The 18688-nt window shown below is 39.8% G+C and overlaps 1 long non-coding RNA gene across 1 annotated transcript in view; it reads right to left on the reverse strand.

The window, feature by feature from the left end:
* Positions 1 to 18688, reverse strand: part of LOC140843457 (uncharacterized) — a 355326-nt gene that overhangs the window by 129743 nt on the left and 206895 nt on the right. The gene's annotated exons all lie outside the window — the stretch shown is intronic.

Below are 18688 nucleotides of genomic sequence, written 5' to 3' on the forward strand. Positions count from 1 at the left end.
AAAATAGAAGACAAATGGGCCCCAGAGGAAAATATGAAAATTATGCTTTTTTAGGCCAAAATATGTATAAACCCTTGTGAATGTTTGAAAACTCTATAATGACATGCTTTATACCTTATATCCACATATTTTTCAACAATTGTTTAGCCAAAATTGTTTTAGCTTTTGTTTATTCATTTTTTCCCACTGCATGCTGGTTAAGACTGTCAGCAATTAATTAATGTCTTTTGAAGTTGCAGGCTTAATGAATGCCAAGAAAATAGTGGGAAACATTTTGAGCCAAATAATACATTAATGTGCCCCTCGATTTCAAACCCATGATTGTTTAGGATGCCTGAAGTCGCTCCACTCCACTAGGGTGTTCAAATTTTTGTAGAGGCTCCCCAAACAATCCCTTGTGACCCTGAGTTAACTGTCAATCTGAGGCTGGCTCTTGCCAAGGAGAACTTGTGGGTGACGCAAGAACAAAGGGTCCCCAAGCAGGGTTAATACACTGGAGTCTCTTAAGCTGGGATACAACATCCCAGTGCTTCCCCCGTCCTGCTGCTTGACAGCCTCGCGTTTGATTTGAGTGTAACCAAGGGGGAGAAAATTTTAAAAAGAAAAAAAAAAGCAACATAAAACTTATTAAGAACAAATATTTTAAAATTACTATTCTGTCATATTTTATTGCAATTGTAATTTCTTAACCTACAGAAGTAGCAAGTAATGTCTGTGGGCGGGGGGAACACATTATTGCCATTCCCCCAAACAGCAATCTTACCTGGCCAGGTTGGGAATCCTAAACATCTTTATTGTGTCTTTCTGAAGCACCTAAAGCTTCTACAGTTTCTAGAGGCAGTAAGTTCTGTGGCTTTCCTGCCCACTATGTAAACAGGACTTCCTTGTCATTCCCTAAAATTCACTCTTTTGGGTTTCAAGAGATGTCTCTCAGATTAAATGTCCCAGGAACTATCAAAGCCTGCATTCACCTGACACTTGAACTTCAGTTATATAATCATACAAACTTTCCACCTCCACCTATTCAGGTTTGACTCTTAAGTATTTTGCTTCCAGGTGTCACTCTACCACTTACCAGGTATGTGACCTTGAGCAAGCTACAATAATGTCTCTGTTCCTTCATCTTTAAATACAAGTAATAGTATATATCTCAGAGGATTATTATGAAATTTAAATTATTCATTGTACTGAAAGACTTCAATGAGTGATTTCCATGGTAAGTGTTTAATAATTCTTTTTTGGTATCATTAATCTACAATTACATGAGCAACATTATGGTTACTAGACTCCCCCCATCATCAAGTCCGCACCATATAGCCCATTACAGTCACTGCCCTTCAGCGTAGTAAGATGCTGTAGAATCACTACTTGTCTTCTCTGTGTTGTACAGCCCTCCCCGTGCCCCCCCCAATACATAATGTCTGCTAATCATAAGGCCCCTTTTTCCCCCTTATCTCTCCCTTCCCACCCGTCCTCCCAAGTCCCTTTCCCTTTGGTAACTGTTAGTCCATTCTTGGGTTCTGTGAGTCTGCTGCTGTTTCATTCCTTCAGTTTTTTTTCCTTTGTTCTTTTACTCCACATATGAGTGAAATCATTTGGTACTTGTCTTTCTCTACCTGGCTTATTTCACTGAGCATAATATCCTCTAGCTCCATCCATATTGTTGTAAATGGTAGGATTTGTTTTCTTCTTATGGCTGAATAATATTCCATTGTGTATATGTACCACCTCTTCTTTATCCATTCATCTACTGATGCACACTTAGGTTGCTTCCATTTCTTGGCTATTGTAAATAGTGCTGTGATAAACATAGGGGTGCATATGTCTTTTTGAAACTGGGCTCCTGCATTCTTAGGGTAAATTCCTAGGAGTGGAATTCCTGGGTCAAATGGTATTTCTATTTTGAGTTTTTTGAGGAACCTCCATACTGCTTTCCACAATGGTTGAACTAATTTACATTCCCACCAGCAGTGTAGGAGGGTTCCCCTTTCTCCACATCCTTGCCAACATTTGTTGTTGTCTTTTGGATGGTGGTCATACTTACTGGTGTGAAGTGATATCTCACTGTGGTTTTAATTTGCATTTCTCTGATGATTAGTGATGTGGAGCATCATCTTTTCATATGCCTGTTGGCCATCTGAATTTCTTCTTTGGAGAAGTGTCTGTTTAGATCCTCTGCCCATTTTTTAATTGGATTATTTGCTTTTTGTTTGTTGAGGTGCATGAGCTCTTTATATATTTTGGATGTTAATCCTTTATCATGTTTAATGATTTTAACTATTATTTTCACCATATACATAGACAATGTCTACGCTTTAAAATACTGATCAGCTAATAGTGCCTACTTCTAGAGTGAAAGAATAGAAGAATTGGGAGGGAACATGAGAAAAGTGACTTTGAAATCATATCCAACCAATAATAATAATACCACTTTTTTATATGGCACTTACCATTTATCAGGCATTGTTTAAAGAGTTTTATGTATATTAGGCCATCCAGTTCTATGACTCTGTAAGGCATGTACTGTTTATTGCCATCACCGTTTTACAGATCAGGAAACTGAGGCAGAGGCAATTAAGTAACTTGAACAATGTCACACAGCTAGTAAGTGGCAGAGCTGGGGTTATCCCAGGAGGTCTGCTGACAGATTCTATACCCCTGACTATTATCTCATATTGTATCTCACAATGGTAGCTGAATGAATGTTAGTTATTATATTTTTAGCGTTATTAAAAATGTTGCCACTTCTGTCGTTAACCCTCATCTTTTTAGAAAACTTCAGCTCCGGAGAACAATAGCTGAGAAGGTGCAGCGGAGCGTGTCCTTCCAGAGCATCGTGGGCACCGACAGGGTGGGAAAGCAGGCCTCCTCATCCAGCAGTGCCACAGAAATTGGAAGGACTGGGCAAGGACAGGAAATCAAACTCAGTGTAGCTCTGATTCTGACTGAGTCTATATATTCACACACTCAGTGGCAAAACAGTCATGAAAATCCTAAAGTTAACTTTTCAGTAAACTGCTCTGAACCATCAAGTAAAACTATTGAGAAACAAGATGTGGGTGGGGAAGAAAATGCAAAGAATATACAGATCAGGGCAGCAAAGTGGTTGAGTGGGAGACATCAACAGAAAGGAAATGATACATTCATGACACCACCCCCACCCCCACCCCCGCAAATAGCCTGAACTACTTTAAGATAGGGCACATTAAGTCCTCTTTAAGTTGAGCCAAGAGGTGGTATAGTGCAGGGCTTGGCAACCTATGGCCTGTAGGCATTATACCGCCTGCTGTTATTTTTGTATAGTCCTAGGAGCTGAGAATGATCTTTATTTTTCCAATGGCTAAAAAAGAATATAAGAATATATCTTGTGACACATGAAAATTATATAAAATTCATACTTCAGTTTCCATAAATATCATTTTATTGAAACTCAGAAAATCTGTTTGCTTACGTATTGCCTGTCTTCTTTCTCTCTACAACAGCAGAGTGGTCCCCACAGAGATCATAAGAAGTCTAAATGGTTCCTATCTGGACCTTTATGGAAAATGTGTCCACTGCTAACATAGTGCAATGGAATAGTTCCTGCCAAAACTATTCATTAGTGCCGCAAGGATAAAAATCGGTGCATTTCTGTTGCCTCAGGTTTCTTCGCCTATAAAATGAGAGATTTGGCATTGCCACATTGGTTGTCAAACTAACGCCTCAAGAATGCAGGGGTGGCTAGGAGCAGTCATTGAAGGGCAAGAGAAAGAAGTCAACAAAGACCTCGGCCCCAGCTACAATCCCCTTGTTCAGCCGGAACCAAGACTCTTGTATCTGATCTTCTAAAAAAAATTTTGAAGACCGGACTGAGTGCTAGAACTAAAAACCAGATTTGACCACCACTGAAAGGACTCCTCTGACTGTGGGTAGGCCTTGTTATGCCCTCTCACTTTCTTAGCTTGTCCCCACAACCATGGCAGGTACAGCTCTCTGGATTTCCACCTGTCGGGACTTGTCCTAGATAGGGCAGGCTGGTCCACTTGCAAAGTCCATATGTTGGTCAGTAAAAAATGTTAATCCCTTTCATTCAAAGCTTTGGGTCTGTATACTAATGGCAGACCTTTGTTCCTTAAAAATACCAAGAATAAGCCCTGGTGTAAGTGATCTGAGGTTTCAAATTTCTAAATACATCAGTAAGAAACAGAGGATAGTTTCTTGCATGGAAGGAAAAAGTCATTAAAGAAAAGGGACTAAAAAACTGGAAATTAGCCCCTGAATTTCAATCCTTTTATGCAAAAAAGAATATGCTACCTCAAAAGTGAAAGATTCCATTGGCAAAGTTGGTTGGATGAGAGAAATATATGCCTGATATTGACTAACCATTTCACCCTTCCCTTTTTATTTTACTTTACTTTGATCCTCTGATAGAACCATCAGGTGACTGGTTGTTTGCCCCAATGCTATGATAATAGCCTTTCACAAAATTTCATTTGTTTCCAGAGGTTATTAAAGAACAGAGCATTCTCTGGCCCTTTGTAGATGGGTATGCTTATACTGGATGGGAAAAGATTTTAAGACACTTTTTTCCCCCTCTTGGTGATTTTGCATTTAGGAACTCTAGGTTATTTTTACAGACTAATTTCCATTTAGAGATGGCAAAGATGCAACTTTATGGTTCAAAGAGAAATGCTTAACATGTCTTATAAAAAATGTATAGGACTTCTCCAACATCAAATAACTCTTGGGATAGTACAGCTTGAAGGGCTAAGTACAAATGATATGGAAACACATTCAAAACATACCTGAATTAAAAAATTATAAGGGAGAAAGACTCTGGGCAAAATGTATCATCGTCTGGAAAAGCCTAACTCATTTAGAAAGCTATTAGAAACATTTTGCTAAATACACCACAACTACGATTTCTTGTCCCTTTGGAACTGTTCAGTGGAGAAAAAAAATGTCTGAATGTGGAGATAACACACAATATTCTTGATGCCATGGTTTCAAATTGAAATAGTCTGCCTTGTTTTCTTTCTGATGCTCCCGTGTGCTTTTGCTCTGAGCTGTTAAACTGGCCAGGGCAGCAGCAGCTGCATTGCACTGGGGTGTGAAATTATCCTTAAGCATATTTGGTGAAGAAGTTAAGTTTATTCATTGTCATCACAAAAGTAATTGCAAGGACAGTGAAGCAACTGAACCTGGTGTTGTTTGGACAAAATAAGAATTCCTTGTTTCTCTGCAAATACATATTCTGCAATCATTTTTTTTTATTGGAAATTTTTATCAGAGACATCGAGCATTTAAGAGAATCTAGATTTAGTTTCAGTTTCACCTCCTCTCTTACCTTGTTTCCCACCCCTTTTCTCTGAAAAGTGACCAGGGTGTTCCCATCTCCCAGGGCTCTTGGGAGAGGTCTCTTTTTAAGCATTCTTCAGAGAATGGCATTATAGTCATTAGAATCATGGCATAATGGAAAGGCAAATGGAAGCCAGCAGCACAGATTTTTAACAAATGGTTATGAAACTTCTACCATCATAATTCACTGGAATCCAGTGGTCCACTGATGAGGCAAGTGTGGCCCTGACTTGGAGTTCAGTATGGATATTACAGCAACGGAGTAACCCCTTCACTGAACATTTCCCAACTACAGAGCAAGAATAAGTATAGAGAAATGAACCGATTCTTCTCAGAGGTGGAAAAGCCTCTCTCCCCCTTAGTGAGAGTATCCCACCTAATAACGTGCTTGAAACGCTCAAGTAGGAAGAAGACAAGACTGAGAGTAAAATTCCTTCGTTCTGACCCAGTCTGCTCCCTGGTTTTCTTTTCTCACCTATGATAATTATAACTGCCCTGGGCTTCTTGATTGTGAAGTGCTTAACCTACTTCTGTTTTGTGTTACATTTTTATCGGACACCTTTATTTAAATATATGTAAATATATGTAAAGTGACCAGCCCATGTCTCAGTGCAATGACTCTATGCACCTGACTCCTCACATCCCCCAAGTTTAGAAACATTATTAGTGCCATTTTGGAGGACAGAGGCCCTGCAAGGTTAAGCTTGCTTAAGTGGCCCAGCCAGTATTTGAACCATGTCTGACTTCAAAGCCTGTACAGGCTCTTCTAAAACAGTGTTACGCAGACACTGAGGACCCACTGAGGGGCTTCAGAGTTATCTATGATATTTGTAATGTCTTTTGTTCTAAAAAAAATAAAATGGTGGAGAATGTGCATTCTCCTTATCCATCTGATAAGTTTATATAAGGCAGGTTGTATCTCTCTTGGATGAAAAAGTTAAAATGAAGCACTGCCATGGTCCTAGTGGTCCACATCTGCATTTCAATCTTCCTCCTTTACAGCTCATTCTCTATGGAGTAGCCATATTTTTTCTTTAAAAAAAATAAATTCCTTAAGCAAATTCCTGCAAATATTTCCCACTGCCTTTGGGATGTCCTTACCACACTTTATGAGAACCCACATGATCCACTTCTCCAGCCTGGTCTTCACTTCTTCCACCGCCCCCTATACCTCCACTGGCTAAGCACCCAGAGGACAGGAGGACAGGAGGACATCTGGGGATTTTTCCCCCATACCTTTAGTACAGGGCCTCAAAAACACAGAACAGGCACTCCCCAGACAAATGCTTTTGAGTGAATGGATGCTTCCATTGCACTAGATAATACTGTTCTGATTGCTGAGAGCTTAGAGGAGAAACAACAAAACAAACCAAAACCAAGCAAACCTAAGAAGCAAATGACATGACAAAATCAATGAAAGGCCAGATCACGGCGTGTCACACTGAAAGAACACTTCTCAGTTTTTAAAAAAAAAACGAGTGGAAAATGTGTCTTCCCACATGCTCGCAGTGGTGCAACATGCTGAAGAAAGGTCCTACCAGAGCCACAAAGCAAATATCACTTTAATTTCCTCAAAACAGCACTATCAGTCACATTGTTAAAGTTGCTAATTTGTTTTTATACTTTTGAGTTTAGCTTGAGTTCAAACCATATCATGTAATCATATAGTATATGTATTTACGCTTACTTGTGTCATAGAAATTGGGTATTCATTTATATGTTAATATTTACATATTGTTAAAAAGAAATAACAGGCCCCAAATGGAGTCTGTGCTCAGCCTCACATCAGCAAACCAAGACTTAATACCTAACCTAACTGTGGTTTCGGCCTCTCCCAGGAATGTCATCCTAAGTGGTCAGGTTTGTCTAATGCCCCGGTCAGCACCAGTGAGGTAATCTGCCTGACAGACCCCTTATGTTCCCTAAAGGAAGGCGAACTTGCTCAAAACAATCCACCCTTTTCCCCTTCTGCCTAAAAAGTCTTCCATTTTGTACAGCTATTTAGAGCTCCTTTCTAGCTGCTAGATGGGAAGCTGGCCAATTCATGAGTCACTGGATAAAGCCAATTACATCATCAAATTTATTCAGCTGAATTTTGTTTTTTAACAATATAAATTAGTTTACTTATAAATTATAGATTTACAAGCTACGTAAGCATACTGAGCTTCTACCCGGTTTCTTATCATATGAACTAGCATTATTATAAGAAGAAACTTAACTGGACCCATATGTTACTCAAGTCTGGGAAAACACTGCTTTATTCCATGTTGTTTCCAACTGCCCATTTCTTAAATATCTTTTGAAATCAAATAGTTATTAATTACATATTAAATATGAATTGTGATTAAAGATCATGGGCATATAAATTGTTGAGAGGAAGAACTTCTATGCATCTCAAAGAGATGATCAAAGAATTTATATCACCCTTCAAGCAATTTATGATAAACATCCCAGGAGGGAGAAAGTTTGCACAGTGTATTAAATCAGTGGTTCTCAAAGTGTGGGCACAGGCATAGTAGGACCAGCATCTCCTGGGAACATCCCAGAAATGCACATTCTCAGGCTCCATCTTAGACCTATCTTGCCCAGAAACCTAAGGGTGGGGCCCAGTTAGCTGTGTCCTAGCCTTACACCCCCACGTGATCCTGATGCCCCCAAACTTGACATCACTGGAGGAGATAATGGCTTAGATAATCTTAAGAATTTAGTTATACAATAAAGAAATAGCTTTCCCCCGAAAAAGACTCAGTTTACAACGGGTTTTTAATTTTAATTTATAAAATACGTTGCCCTTTAATGATCATCACAGTTTTTTAGTTTCCTCCCTTCCTTCCTTCCTTCTTCTTTTCTTTAGGCTACAAAGGTCAATGCCAGTCAAACAGTCAAACTACCTTTTGGATAAAATATTAAATCAAGCAGTAAATGTAATCATTGAACGCAATTAAACACAGAAGTGAAAAATGAAGACACGTATTCCACCGTCTGCGTCTGCCCACAGCCTGAGGAGAGCATAAGCCTAAGTCCACGTGGGGCAGCGACGGTCTGCACAGCCTTCTCCCAAATGAGGTCTGGGAAGTATCCCGAACCTACTGTGTGGTCTAGGAGTCTGCATTTGAGTCTCAGACGGTAGTCACCACAATGCCATCATTTTTATTGGTTGTGCCCTCTAGAACCCTGAAGTTTGTAATTCTCCTAGAACAGGCATCTTTAAAGCCAGGAAGCTTCCAAAGGGAACGAGTAGCAGTAAACTTGCAAGTTCACTTATCTTGAATTAGTCTGTGGGAGAAATGGAAGTGCAGTTTCCTCAAGAAAGATCAGAAAAAGGCCAATTATCTCTTTTAAAAATACCATTTAAAATAATAAATTGTTTCCCTACAAATTTCCTCATCGGCCCCTGAGCGTTTTTTTGTATTGTTCAAAAAACCACAGCCTCTTCTGTAAAGAAAGACACCACGTGACCCAACAAGCCCTCCGGGAGAACACAGAGAACACAATAACCGGGTCGTTTATCTCAGAGGCTGGGTCCCTCAGCAGCAGGGGGCTTGGCGCCGAGGAGTGCTTTTCACACCAGGTCTACCGATAAAATTATCAGCTGGGAGAGAAAAGTGGCTCCTGTTGTGCACTGAGTCACAACACAGCTAGGAATCCAAAGCAGCCTCCCCAAAGAAGCTACTTTTGCAGGGAAGTCATTGCAGAAAAGGGAGTCAGTTGGAAAGAAGCAAAAGGAAAATTAGATTCAAAAGAAATTGCATCTGATCTTTGAGAGACACACTCCCATTGTATATGTGTCCCTTTTCTTGGCTGTAACCTGTTTAACCATAAAAAGGCCCTCCGTCCCCTAATTCCAAGGACAATTTATGAATACGAGTGCTTGAAAGCAGCCGTCTAAGGAATCTTTTCTGAGCTGACAGCAGTGGGAAGAATCAGTACTTATTTATTGACTGGTTAATGTGTTTATCTGTGCTAGGATCACTCTTTCCTTTCTCCATCTCTAGGACAAGTTATCCAAAAGCCATTAATTCATTTTGGAATTCATGAATTCAAAATCTATTGTAAGTTCAAAAGGTTTTCTTGGAACCAAAATCTATAAGGAGTTCATAATGGTAGCAAACCTATTTTCTTTTCTAAGCGAAGAAAGTCATAATAAATAAGATAATTGTTACCAGTATTCATAAGGGGTAAGATACAGTTCAACACTATCCTATGAAAAATAAACATAAAATAGCCAACCATGTCTTAATGGGTCAAGATGTTTGATAGACATTTTCATGGAAAAAAATGGAAATTTCTGCCTTTTGATGGTTTAAACGTAAACTCAGAAAAGAGTGTTTCTTAAGATTCCTAAGATAAGAAACCTGCTCTTGGTAATTATTTTTAAAGTGACCAACTCAGAGTCATCTTCCAGAAGTAAAAGTAGTGTCACTCACAGCATGGGAAGAACATAAATTTGGGGCCAAGGCAGTTTATAATTCAAATCCAAGCTTTCTTTGTTGGCTGTGTTTCTCATCCGATTGATTCATCTGGTATTTACTTCTTTGGTACTTATTATGCACTGTTGCTGGGTTCTTGGCCAACAAAAACGAATAGAAAGGAGGCCAGCAGAGCTGGAGGTAAATGGGAGAGGAGAGAGAAGGGCAAAGAGTTAAGGCAGAGCCAGGCTGTGTAGTACCCTGGGGCAAAAACAGTTTTCAAGTCACCCTTAGTAGGAGAGTCCTTGGAGGGATTCCATCAGAGCAGAGATAAGATCTGCTGTGTGTTTCCAGCGGGACCACTGCCTGCTCTGCAGAGGGGGAGCAGACCCAGTGAGGAGGCTTCTGGAATCATCTGGGTGAGCGATAATGTTGTCATGAATGAGGGTGCCTGGTCACTGGATAGACTGTGAAGGTAGAGCCACTATAACTTGCTCATGGACTTAATTATGTGTGTGAGAGAAGACAAGGCAAAGATAACTCCAAGATTTTTGGCCTAAGTGGAATAATAATTAACTGAGACTCTAGAAGAAGCCTAAGTGGAATGATAATTAATTGAGACTGTGGAAGGAGCAGGTTAGGGTCAGGATGAAGGTGAAATATCAAGAGCCCATTTTTGACAGATTAAGTTTAAGCTGTCTGTTAGATATCCAAGGGGTTATGGCGCCTAAAGATTCAGGAAAGAGAACACACCCAAGGACTAAATCTAGAGGGACTCCATCATTAGAGATCAAAATAAATAGAAAAATGGGGAAAAGAGAAAAAGGCAGAGAAAGAACAGGTGAAGAATGTGAGAAAAATTAGGAGACTGTGATGTTATAGAAGCAATGTGAAGGAAGTGACTCAAGAAGAGAGTCATGCACTGTATTAAATGCTTCTGAGGACAAGTCAGATAAAGACAGATTCAATCACTGGATTTAGCAATGTGAAGACCATCCAACAGTGATATTCAAGGGCCAACTTTTGGTAAAAGTGGTTTCAATGAAGTGGTAGAATGATGGCCTAATTGAAATGGAGAGAAGAGAGAAATTGGAGTCAGCTAATATAGAAAGCCCATTCCAGGAGCTGTCAGAAAAGGAATGAGTAAAATGGGGTTAGCAGCAAGAGAGGAAAGTAGGGTCAAAGGAGGATTTAAATATTTTTTAAGACTGGAGAAATAATAGCATGTTGTAAACTGATGGAAATTATTCAATAGAGAAGGAAAGAATTGCTGATGCAGGAGAGAGAAATGAGAATTGCTGGAGGGATATCTTTCAGTAGATAAGGAGGCATGCAGCACAAAAGAAGGGCCAATCTAGTTGGGAACATGACCAGTTACTTTCAGGATCTGGCAGAGGGAGTAGAGTGTATGAAAGTTGGTACAGAGTGAAAATGATAGCAAAGAGTGAAGATGTCATTGGCCATCTAACAGAGTAAAAGTGTGAACCAAGTTGTAATGACTGAAACACAGCATGACTGTCAGGCAGCATCCAGCGCCCACTGAGGCTAGTTGGCTGAGAACATGGTGTGTGATTTTTCTCCAGCAACCTTTGACTGCTCATGGGCTGGGCAGGGTAGGGGAAGAGTTAGGGTTAGTCAAGGGCGTTGGCCAAACAGTTACAAAGTGAAGGAAGGGCAAGGCAGATGAGAGTGTATTCAAGAGAGCAACTACAGTGATTGAGCATACTATTTAAGGTGAGTAAAGAAACAAGTGAAGATACGAGATGGGTGAAGGATTGTAGAAAGGGGGTGGAATTGATGGACTGAAGATGGGAGTAGATGCATAAGGGAGAGATAACATATAGACATGAGATTAAACCTGGGTGTTTCCAGGGAGAACACATGGTTTTCTATTGTCAATGGGAATCAAAGAAGACACCTGTCTCATCTTCACACTCAGTAGCATATGGTATTTGGGACAGAAAACAGCTACACCTTGAAAGGTCTTCATCGTAAAGCACAGGGAAGAGCTGGACTTTCGTCCGTAAAAGGGCGGTTAGAAATATATGAACTTGATGTTCTATTTTTATACTTCAGAGCTCCTCCATTAAAACAAGAAGGTAAAGGAAACAACCACAGCAGAGATTGAGGATATGGGGAATTTTCAGAGGGCAAATGTGAAAGGGGTTCAGAAGGTAGGGATGGGAGATGGAGTCAGGGAGGGTGCTGCTCAGAGGCATGTGGATATTAGATAAAAGGAGTGAGCGATGACCCCAGGGGCATGAACCTCACTGAATGTCAACCAGGCAGGTTCAGATTAGTCTCTATGGCCCCCAACCCTCCGCCTGCCTGTTGAGGACATGAGCCTTGGGGAACGTGCCAGGAGCAGGACAAGCTATGGGTCCTGCCTCATTCCAGAGAAGTGATCTCACCCTTAATGGGCACTTGATGTGTTAATAACAAACCTAGTTCTAGTTACTGTCTACACTTAAAAGTAATAAAACACCATTTATTAAAGCTTATTCTAAAAATCAAATTTGTCTGAACCATGTGAACTATCATTATTTTAAACTAACTTTGGCTTCAATTAGTTTAAATGTATGTCTTTAAAAAAATATTCCATTTATTACATAATCCTTTAACCCTATCATTTTATGAATGTGTTCTTTGCACAGAGCTGTCAGCATTATCTGCTTGACTGAGTATTACCAATTTGTCAAACGGGTTGCAGGCAGCATTCAGGGAAGGCATTCCTACCACATCAGCCACAAGGCTGCAGATTCCCTTGGCTTCTTCCACCTTATTTTCCGTGCTCCTTGCTCACTGCCTGGCTGCTGGTGTCCCATGCGCACAGATCACCTGCCCGTCACTGTCTGTTCCTGAAGTTCCCTCCTTTCTGCCTGCTCAGTACCCCACACCCTCTTGCTTCTCAACAGAGTCGTCACAGGTGCTAGGAGAAATTAAATCACTGTGGAGTAATTAGCATTAAGCAACAACTGATTTGAAGGTAAAAATGGGTACTTTCATGAACAGATAGAAAGAAGAGCACTTGTGAACGCAGATAGACTTTTACTAGAAAAAAATATGTATGCCTCTTAATTGGGGAGTCTGTGAAGAAGGGCTCACTTAATAGTAGCCTTCATGTACTCTTCACTGGAACTTCTTATTTTCATTCCCCTCCCCCATATGTCCATCACAGCACCCCCCTGCCCCAGAATCAAGAGTCCTGACATGTCAGCACACACCCCAAACCAGGAGCGATGGTATGCTGTTCTCTTTCTAAAATACCATTTCCTGTACTAGAACAACCATTGGCTGTTCGCTTTTCTTTTCACAGCTACATTTTATTAGTGAGAAGAGCTCTTTTTGAAAAAAAAAAAGAAAAGAAAAAAGAAAGTGCCATCAAACATTTGGTTGTATTAATCTCCCATCTGTAAAACACACTTTACTGGGATCATCAGCAGGGTATGTGTTCTCTCTGAGTTTGTTTTCTTGGGAATGGGAATTTATTCAAGTAAATTAATTTGCAACAGATACAGCTATTGCTGGATGGATGGATTTTTCTCTTGGCACTTTGAGGTGTAGCTCTGCGGGTATCTGGGCTATTGGCACTCACTGAAGTCCTTAGATTGTCTGCCAGACCCATTTCTATAAGGCTGTAAGAAAGGATGTGTAATGATTTTGCAGCTCAGAACACAACTTGGCCATCTAGCTTCCAGCTCTATTTAAGCATTTAAATAAATTCTGTAAACTTGTCCTCCTAGATTCATAGATGTGACCTTTTAGTTGCTTTTCTTTTTTTAACTTGTTAATAGGATACGTCCACCATTTCCACACCCTGTTTTGAGTATTATGAGGATTCTATTCTACCACATAACAACAAAACCTCTTGAGGTTCAGTAATTTACAACAATCCACTTAGAGTTAGCCAATTCTGGAAATTCCTCCAACTAGAGACATTCAGAAAGTACTTCACGATCATATCCTATCACTCTGGATGCAATAAAACAGAGTCAGTGGGTAGACTTCCCCCCATGCAAATGTGGTGTCTCAACAGATGGTTACATAGGGCCTTGATCAATCATTACAAAGAAATGGATATAAGGATGAATGGTTAAATTGCTTTGGGTTTCTGTTTGTTTTTAATTGTACCCTTAGTGCTTATTTAAAAACAAAATTCAACCAAAGGGATCTGAGGGAATATTAATAAATGTGTAGTCATCAATCTATAGAGAAGTTTGATAGAAAATGAGATGTACTAGAAAGCCTTCCACTATAAAGATGTAGAAATTCTCTCTCACAAATTTTCATGCAGTCAATGATATTCCTTGAACATTGACTATCCCAGCACACTCAGATACGGGACACCATCGAAGGTGGTTGGCCCATGTAGAGGTGCAATGATAAAGACCCAGCAAGAACAGTCCTGTTTACACAATAAAGGCAGAAAATGAGGAATTCAGTGCCTGTCTCCTGAAACTAATTTTACAAAAGCATTCCTTTTCTGTACTTGGCCTTGGGTACTTATCTGCTCTGTGTGTCAGTTTCCACCATCCGTAAAAGGGGCGGTTAGAAACATATGAACTTGATGATCTATTTTTATAGTTCAGAGCTCCTCTATAATATTTGATTTTTATTTTAACACCTTGTGAGATATTCTCTTAAAAACCCTAGACTAAATTTTAAATGTGATAACGAATTCTCCAGTTGTTTTATTTTCCTAAAGTAAATGTGCCTGCATTTTAATCAAAACACAAAGAGTATTTTACCCAAAGAATGTTCTTTTAGTGGGTCTTCTAAAGTTCAGGAAGAGGTCATCTTAATGCAAAGAGTTCCTGGAGGAGAAGAAAAGCAGCAGACACCCCTGAGGACTCAGAGTAAGTGGAAAGAGCACAAGAGCCAAGCTGAATACAGAAAGGCCCACTCACAGCAGAAGGCAAATTTGCTTTCCCCATTAGCTGAAAAACCTGTTAGAGATTTTTCAGGCAGGAGGGAAACAAATTGTAGGGAAAGGAAATTGTTTTTCCTGGTTTCCATCTGCTGGACTCCTGTTCACAGAGAAGGAAAATCATTGGGAAGAAAATGCTAGGCTCTAAACAGAAGTAACATTGACCCTGAATTGCCCTTTTCCTACATGTGATTTTCCTATACCCTTTAAGAATATGTGTATTATTGCTTCTTTTGATAGCTTATTGAAAAAAAAAAAAAACTCCAGGGAAGTTAGACTAGAACTGGGCTGTTAGTTTGCCCCTTATGAGGTCAAGTCTCAGGTTCCTATAAAATAGCTGAGTGACAGTGATGACCGTTCACTCTTCTCTTCTGACTGACTGGTTCCAACAATACATATTTCAAATGGCCCCTTGTGGGAAAAAGAAGCTGAAGGAGGGTGTAAATCAATAGGACAGCAGTTCTTTAATAGTCAGAGCTTCTGCAATCTTTAATGTTCCCATCCTCATGGGAGAGCAGCTATTCTGATTCTTGTTAAAGGAAAGGCTGTAATACTCTCCACAAAATGGATTGATTAGTCAATAACCAGATGATTTGTCTGTGTTTACCTTGATCATTTTCTATTCCTTTCCCAATTGAGATTATTCTTAGACTTCTAAATTATTATTCTTTAAGTATTAAATTTTATAAAATAAAGGTGCTTCTTATTCTATAAACTATATACAACTTTTATTCTATTAAAAAAAATCTTCACTCATATTTTCTTGTCTTGATTCTTAACACAATTTGAAAAGCAGCTATTAAAGATGACCTTGTATAATGTGTACATACCCAGGAAGAAATAAGCCTCAGTAAGATGTTTGTGTATTTTGCCTGGTTTTTCCCTGTCTGAGTGCAGACACAACTCTAATAGGCAGCTAAGTCCTTTGCCTACACTGTCCTATTCAGTAGCCACTAGTCAGAGGAGAATGTTTAGATTTAAATTAGTAAATATTAAATAAAATAAAAAATTAGTTCTGCAGTTGTCCTACCCACACTTCAATTGTTCAGTAGCCACATGGGAGTAATGGCTACCTTAATGCCATTACCATCACATTTCCATCACTGCAGAAAGTTCTATTGGACAGTGATCTATACAATTTGAGTTTTTATGTACAGCAATGCTCAGGGAGGTTTTAAACCAAACCTTCCAGAAAGTTAAAAAATATTTTGAGGAAAATTACTGATGTCACTCTCTGGAATACAGTTAATATAAGACTTATTTTAGAGGCAATTCTTGTTTTTGTGTGAAACCACAATTCGACACCTTAAACAATATCTTTTATCTTTGAAGAGTTGAATTGTTTCTTTGTATGTCTGTTTGCTAGTGAGTATTCACTTAGCCTTTTACGCCAGCCAGCAATTTAGGTTGCACTTTATCTCTACAGTGGCTTGAGTGATCATTTCAATATTCTACTAATTTTTGCTGATATTTTATTTAAAATAATTAAAAATGGTAATATTCATGAAAAGATGTGCATGTGCCATAATTGAAATATGACTAGGCCAACGGGGCAGATATGCCCAAAGTAATAAACTTTTAACTCAAATTGCATATTTTATTCAAGACAAAATGATGAAATTAGGTTATGTCCAAAGTAGAAAGTATATAGCTTTAGTTGGATGGTATATGACTCAAGGTATGAAATTAGGTTATGTCCGAAGTAGAAAGTATATAGCTTTACTTGGATGGTATATGACTCAAGGTAGGACAAGCTCAGAGGGACAGCACAGTAAAGGTTAATCTAGGATCCTGGCAATAAGTGTATGACTCAGCTCCTTCCATCTTATGATACCACTATCCACTGTGGCTTTACAAGAAAAGCTAAAGGATTTCTGGGCTCATGTATCTTTGAAGCATAGTCTATTAGCCAGAACTCAGTTCCATAGCCCCAAACTATGAATAAGGAAACTTGGAAATCTAGTTTTTTTCACTGCCTATTAAGAGGAAATCTTTGTGCAGCAACAGACTTACAGACTCCAAGAAGGCACTAGCGGTTACCAAAGGGAAGGGGTAGGGGAGGGTGGGTGGGGAGGTAGGGAGAAGGGGATTGAGGAGCATTATGATTGACACACATGGTGTGGAGGGTATCATGGGGAACACAGTGGAGCACAGAGAAGGCAAATAGTGACTCTGTGGCATCTTACTATAGTGATGGACAGTGACTGCAATGGGGGGTATGGGGGGACATGATAATATGGGTAAATATAAATAACCACATTGTATTTTCATGTGAAACCTTCATAAGAATGTATATCAATAATACCTTAATAAAAAAATTTTTGACAAAAAAAAGAAGAAATGTCTGTGATGACATATCAGATTGTTCCTGCCACAGTCTTCCCATACAGAAAATTCTCAGACATTTTCATCCGATTTCCCATTTATAGAACTCACTCACCCCCACTCCCCAACGAAGAAAGTCCATCTAGTCATTGCGGCTACCCTGGCTTCCAGATGTAAGAACGATTTGTATTATCAGCCTTCTTACAGTGTAGGTGTGGCTCCTCAAGATCTGGCAATTGTTTGGGTTAAAAATGGAAGGTTTAGACTCCCTATATCATCTCCCAGAATATAAAACACCACAGCAAGGACAGAATTCATCCAAAGGAACAGAATATGGACACAAAGCAGTCATTATTTCATAGCAATTTCTATATCCCTTTGGCACAATTTGTGAAGTCTCTGCACCCCCACCAAGGGACAGGTCTCTGTTACAGGCAGGCTTGATTCTGCTTGCCAGGATCAACATCCTGGGCCATTGTTCATAGTGGTTTCTAGCTCATATTCTCAGAGGCTCTTCCTTATTCATTATCCTCACTAACAACATGCAGAGTGTGGAGAAATGGGGGCTGTACCTGAGGGCTGTTCACAGTCTTTGACGTCTGTCTCCTGTTCATGGAAGGCTGGAGGCCCAACAATTGTTTTAAGGGTTGAATGCAAGTCCTATGAGTAAAGACTCATGGCTTCTTTGTCAACATAATTCAATAACGTAGTAGGTTTCTAATCCCTTCGTCTTCAGCCAATTCCATGTGCTAGTAATGACAGCCAAAATTCTTTCTAAACACGGTTCTCAGTGTAGTAGTGACTACCTCCTGGGGTTACATGAGAAAAAGCACCACATCCTTAGCTTGGTCTTCCCCCTGAGTCACCTGAGTCACCTGAGAAATTTGGCTGAAACTTTGTCACCCAAAACCTTTTAAAAGATTTCTACAAGCAGTTGGATTTCCCAAAATCCAGGGCCCTGAATCTCTGGAGCTCTCCTTCTGTGTCTGCTTGCAATCTATTTCATTCTTACCTGCAACTTGCCTGTTCAGCTAGTGCACAACTGTACAACTTGTATCCGGTTGCAAGGAACACTAGAGCAGTTCTGTGTTCCAGACTCTTTCAGTAGGGCTGTAAACTGGGAAGGTGCAAAGTCTACCTTTCAATATATAATTGGTGATAGTATGTTTTTTAATATTTTGCATAACATGCACCACAATCTTTTTAGGTTCCCACATCAGTTTCTTTACTGCTTGTCCAACTGCTAAGTAACTGCCAAATATTTCAGGTCATTGCTGTAGCAGCATCTCACCGCTAGTACCAAACTTATCAGCCATGGATTGACCAAGTTCACAGAAGTCTTTCAAAGAATTTCAGATAGCAAGAGTTTTATTATGACACTGGTGACGGTGCCCGCCGTCAAAGTCGAACAGCCCCAAAGGGGAGGCGTGGAGCTGAACACACAAATCACTCTGAGAGGACGCCCAGTCAAGCTGGAATGGTGCCGTATAGCTTTTATTCTACCCTTTATTGTGCTGCAAGTTTTCTTTGGGTGACATGAGAAAACAAATAACGCAGACAACACAGACAGACAGACAATGGCTGCAGACCCAATGTGGCGCAGCACCTTTATTTTTATACTGCCTTTCTCGGACCTCAGCCAAGTGCTATACTCATCTTTCCCTTCTCACGGGGGGGCAGGCCAGAGCAC

This window comes from Manis javanica, chromosome 9 (genome assembly GCF_040802235.1).
Source record: "Manis javanica isolate MJ-LG chromosome 9, MJ_LKY, whole genome shotgun sequence".
Classification (NCBI taxonomy): Eukaryota; Metazoa; Chordata; class Mammalia; order Pholidota; family Manidae; genus Manis; species Manis javanica.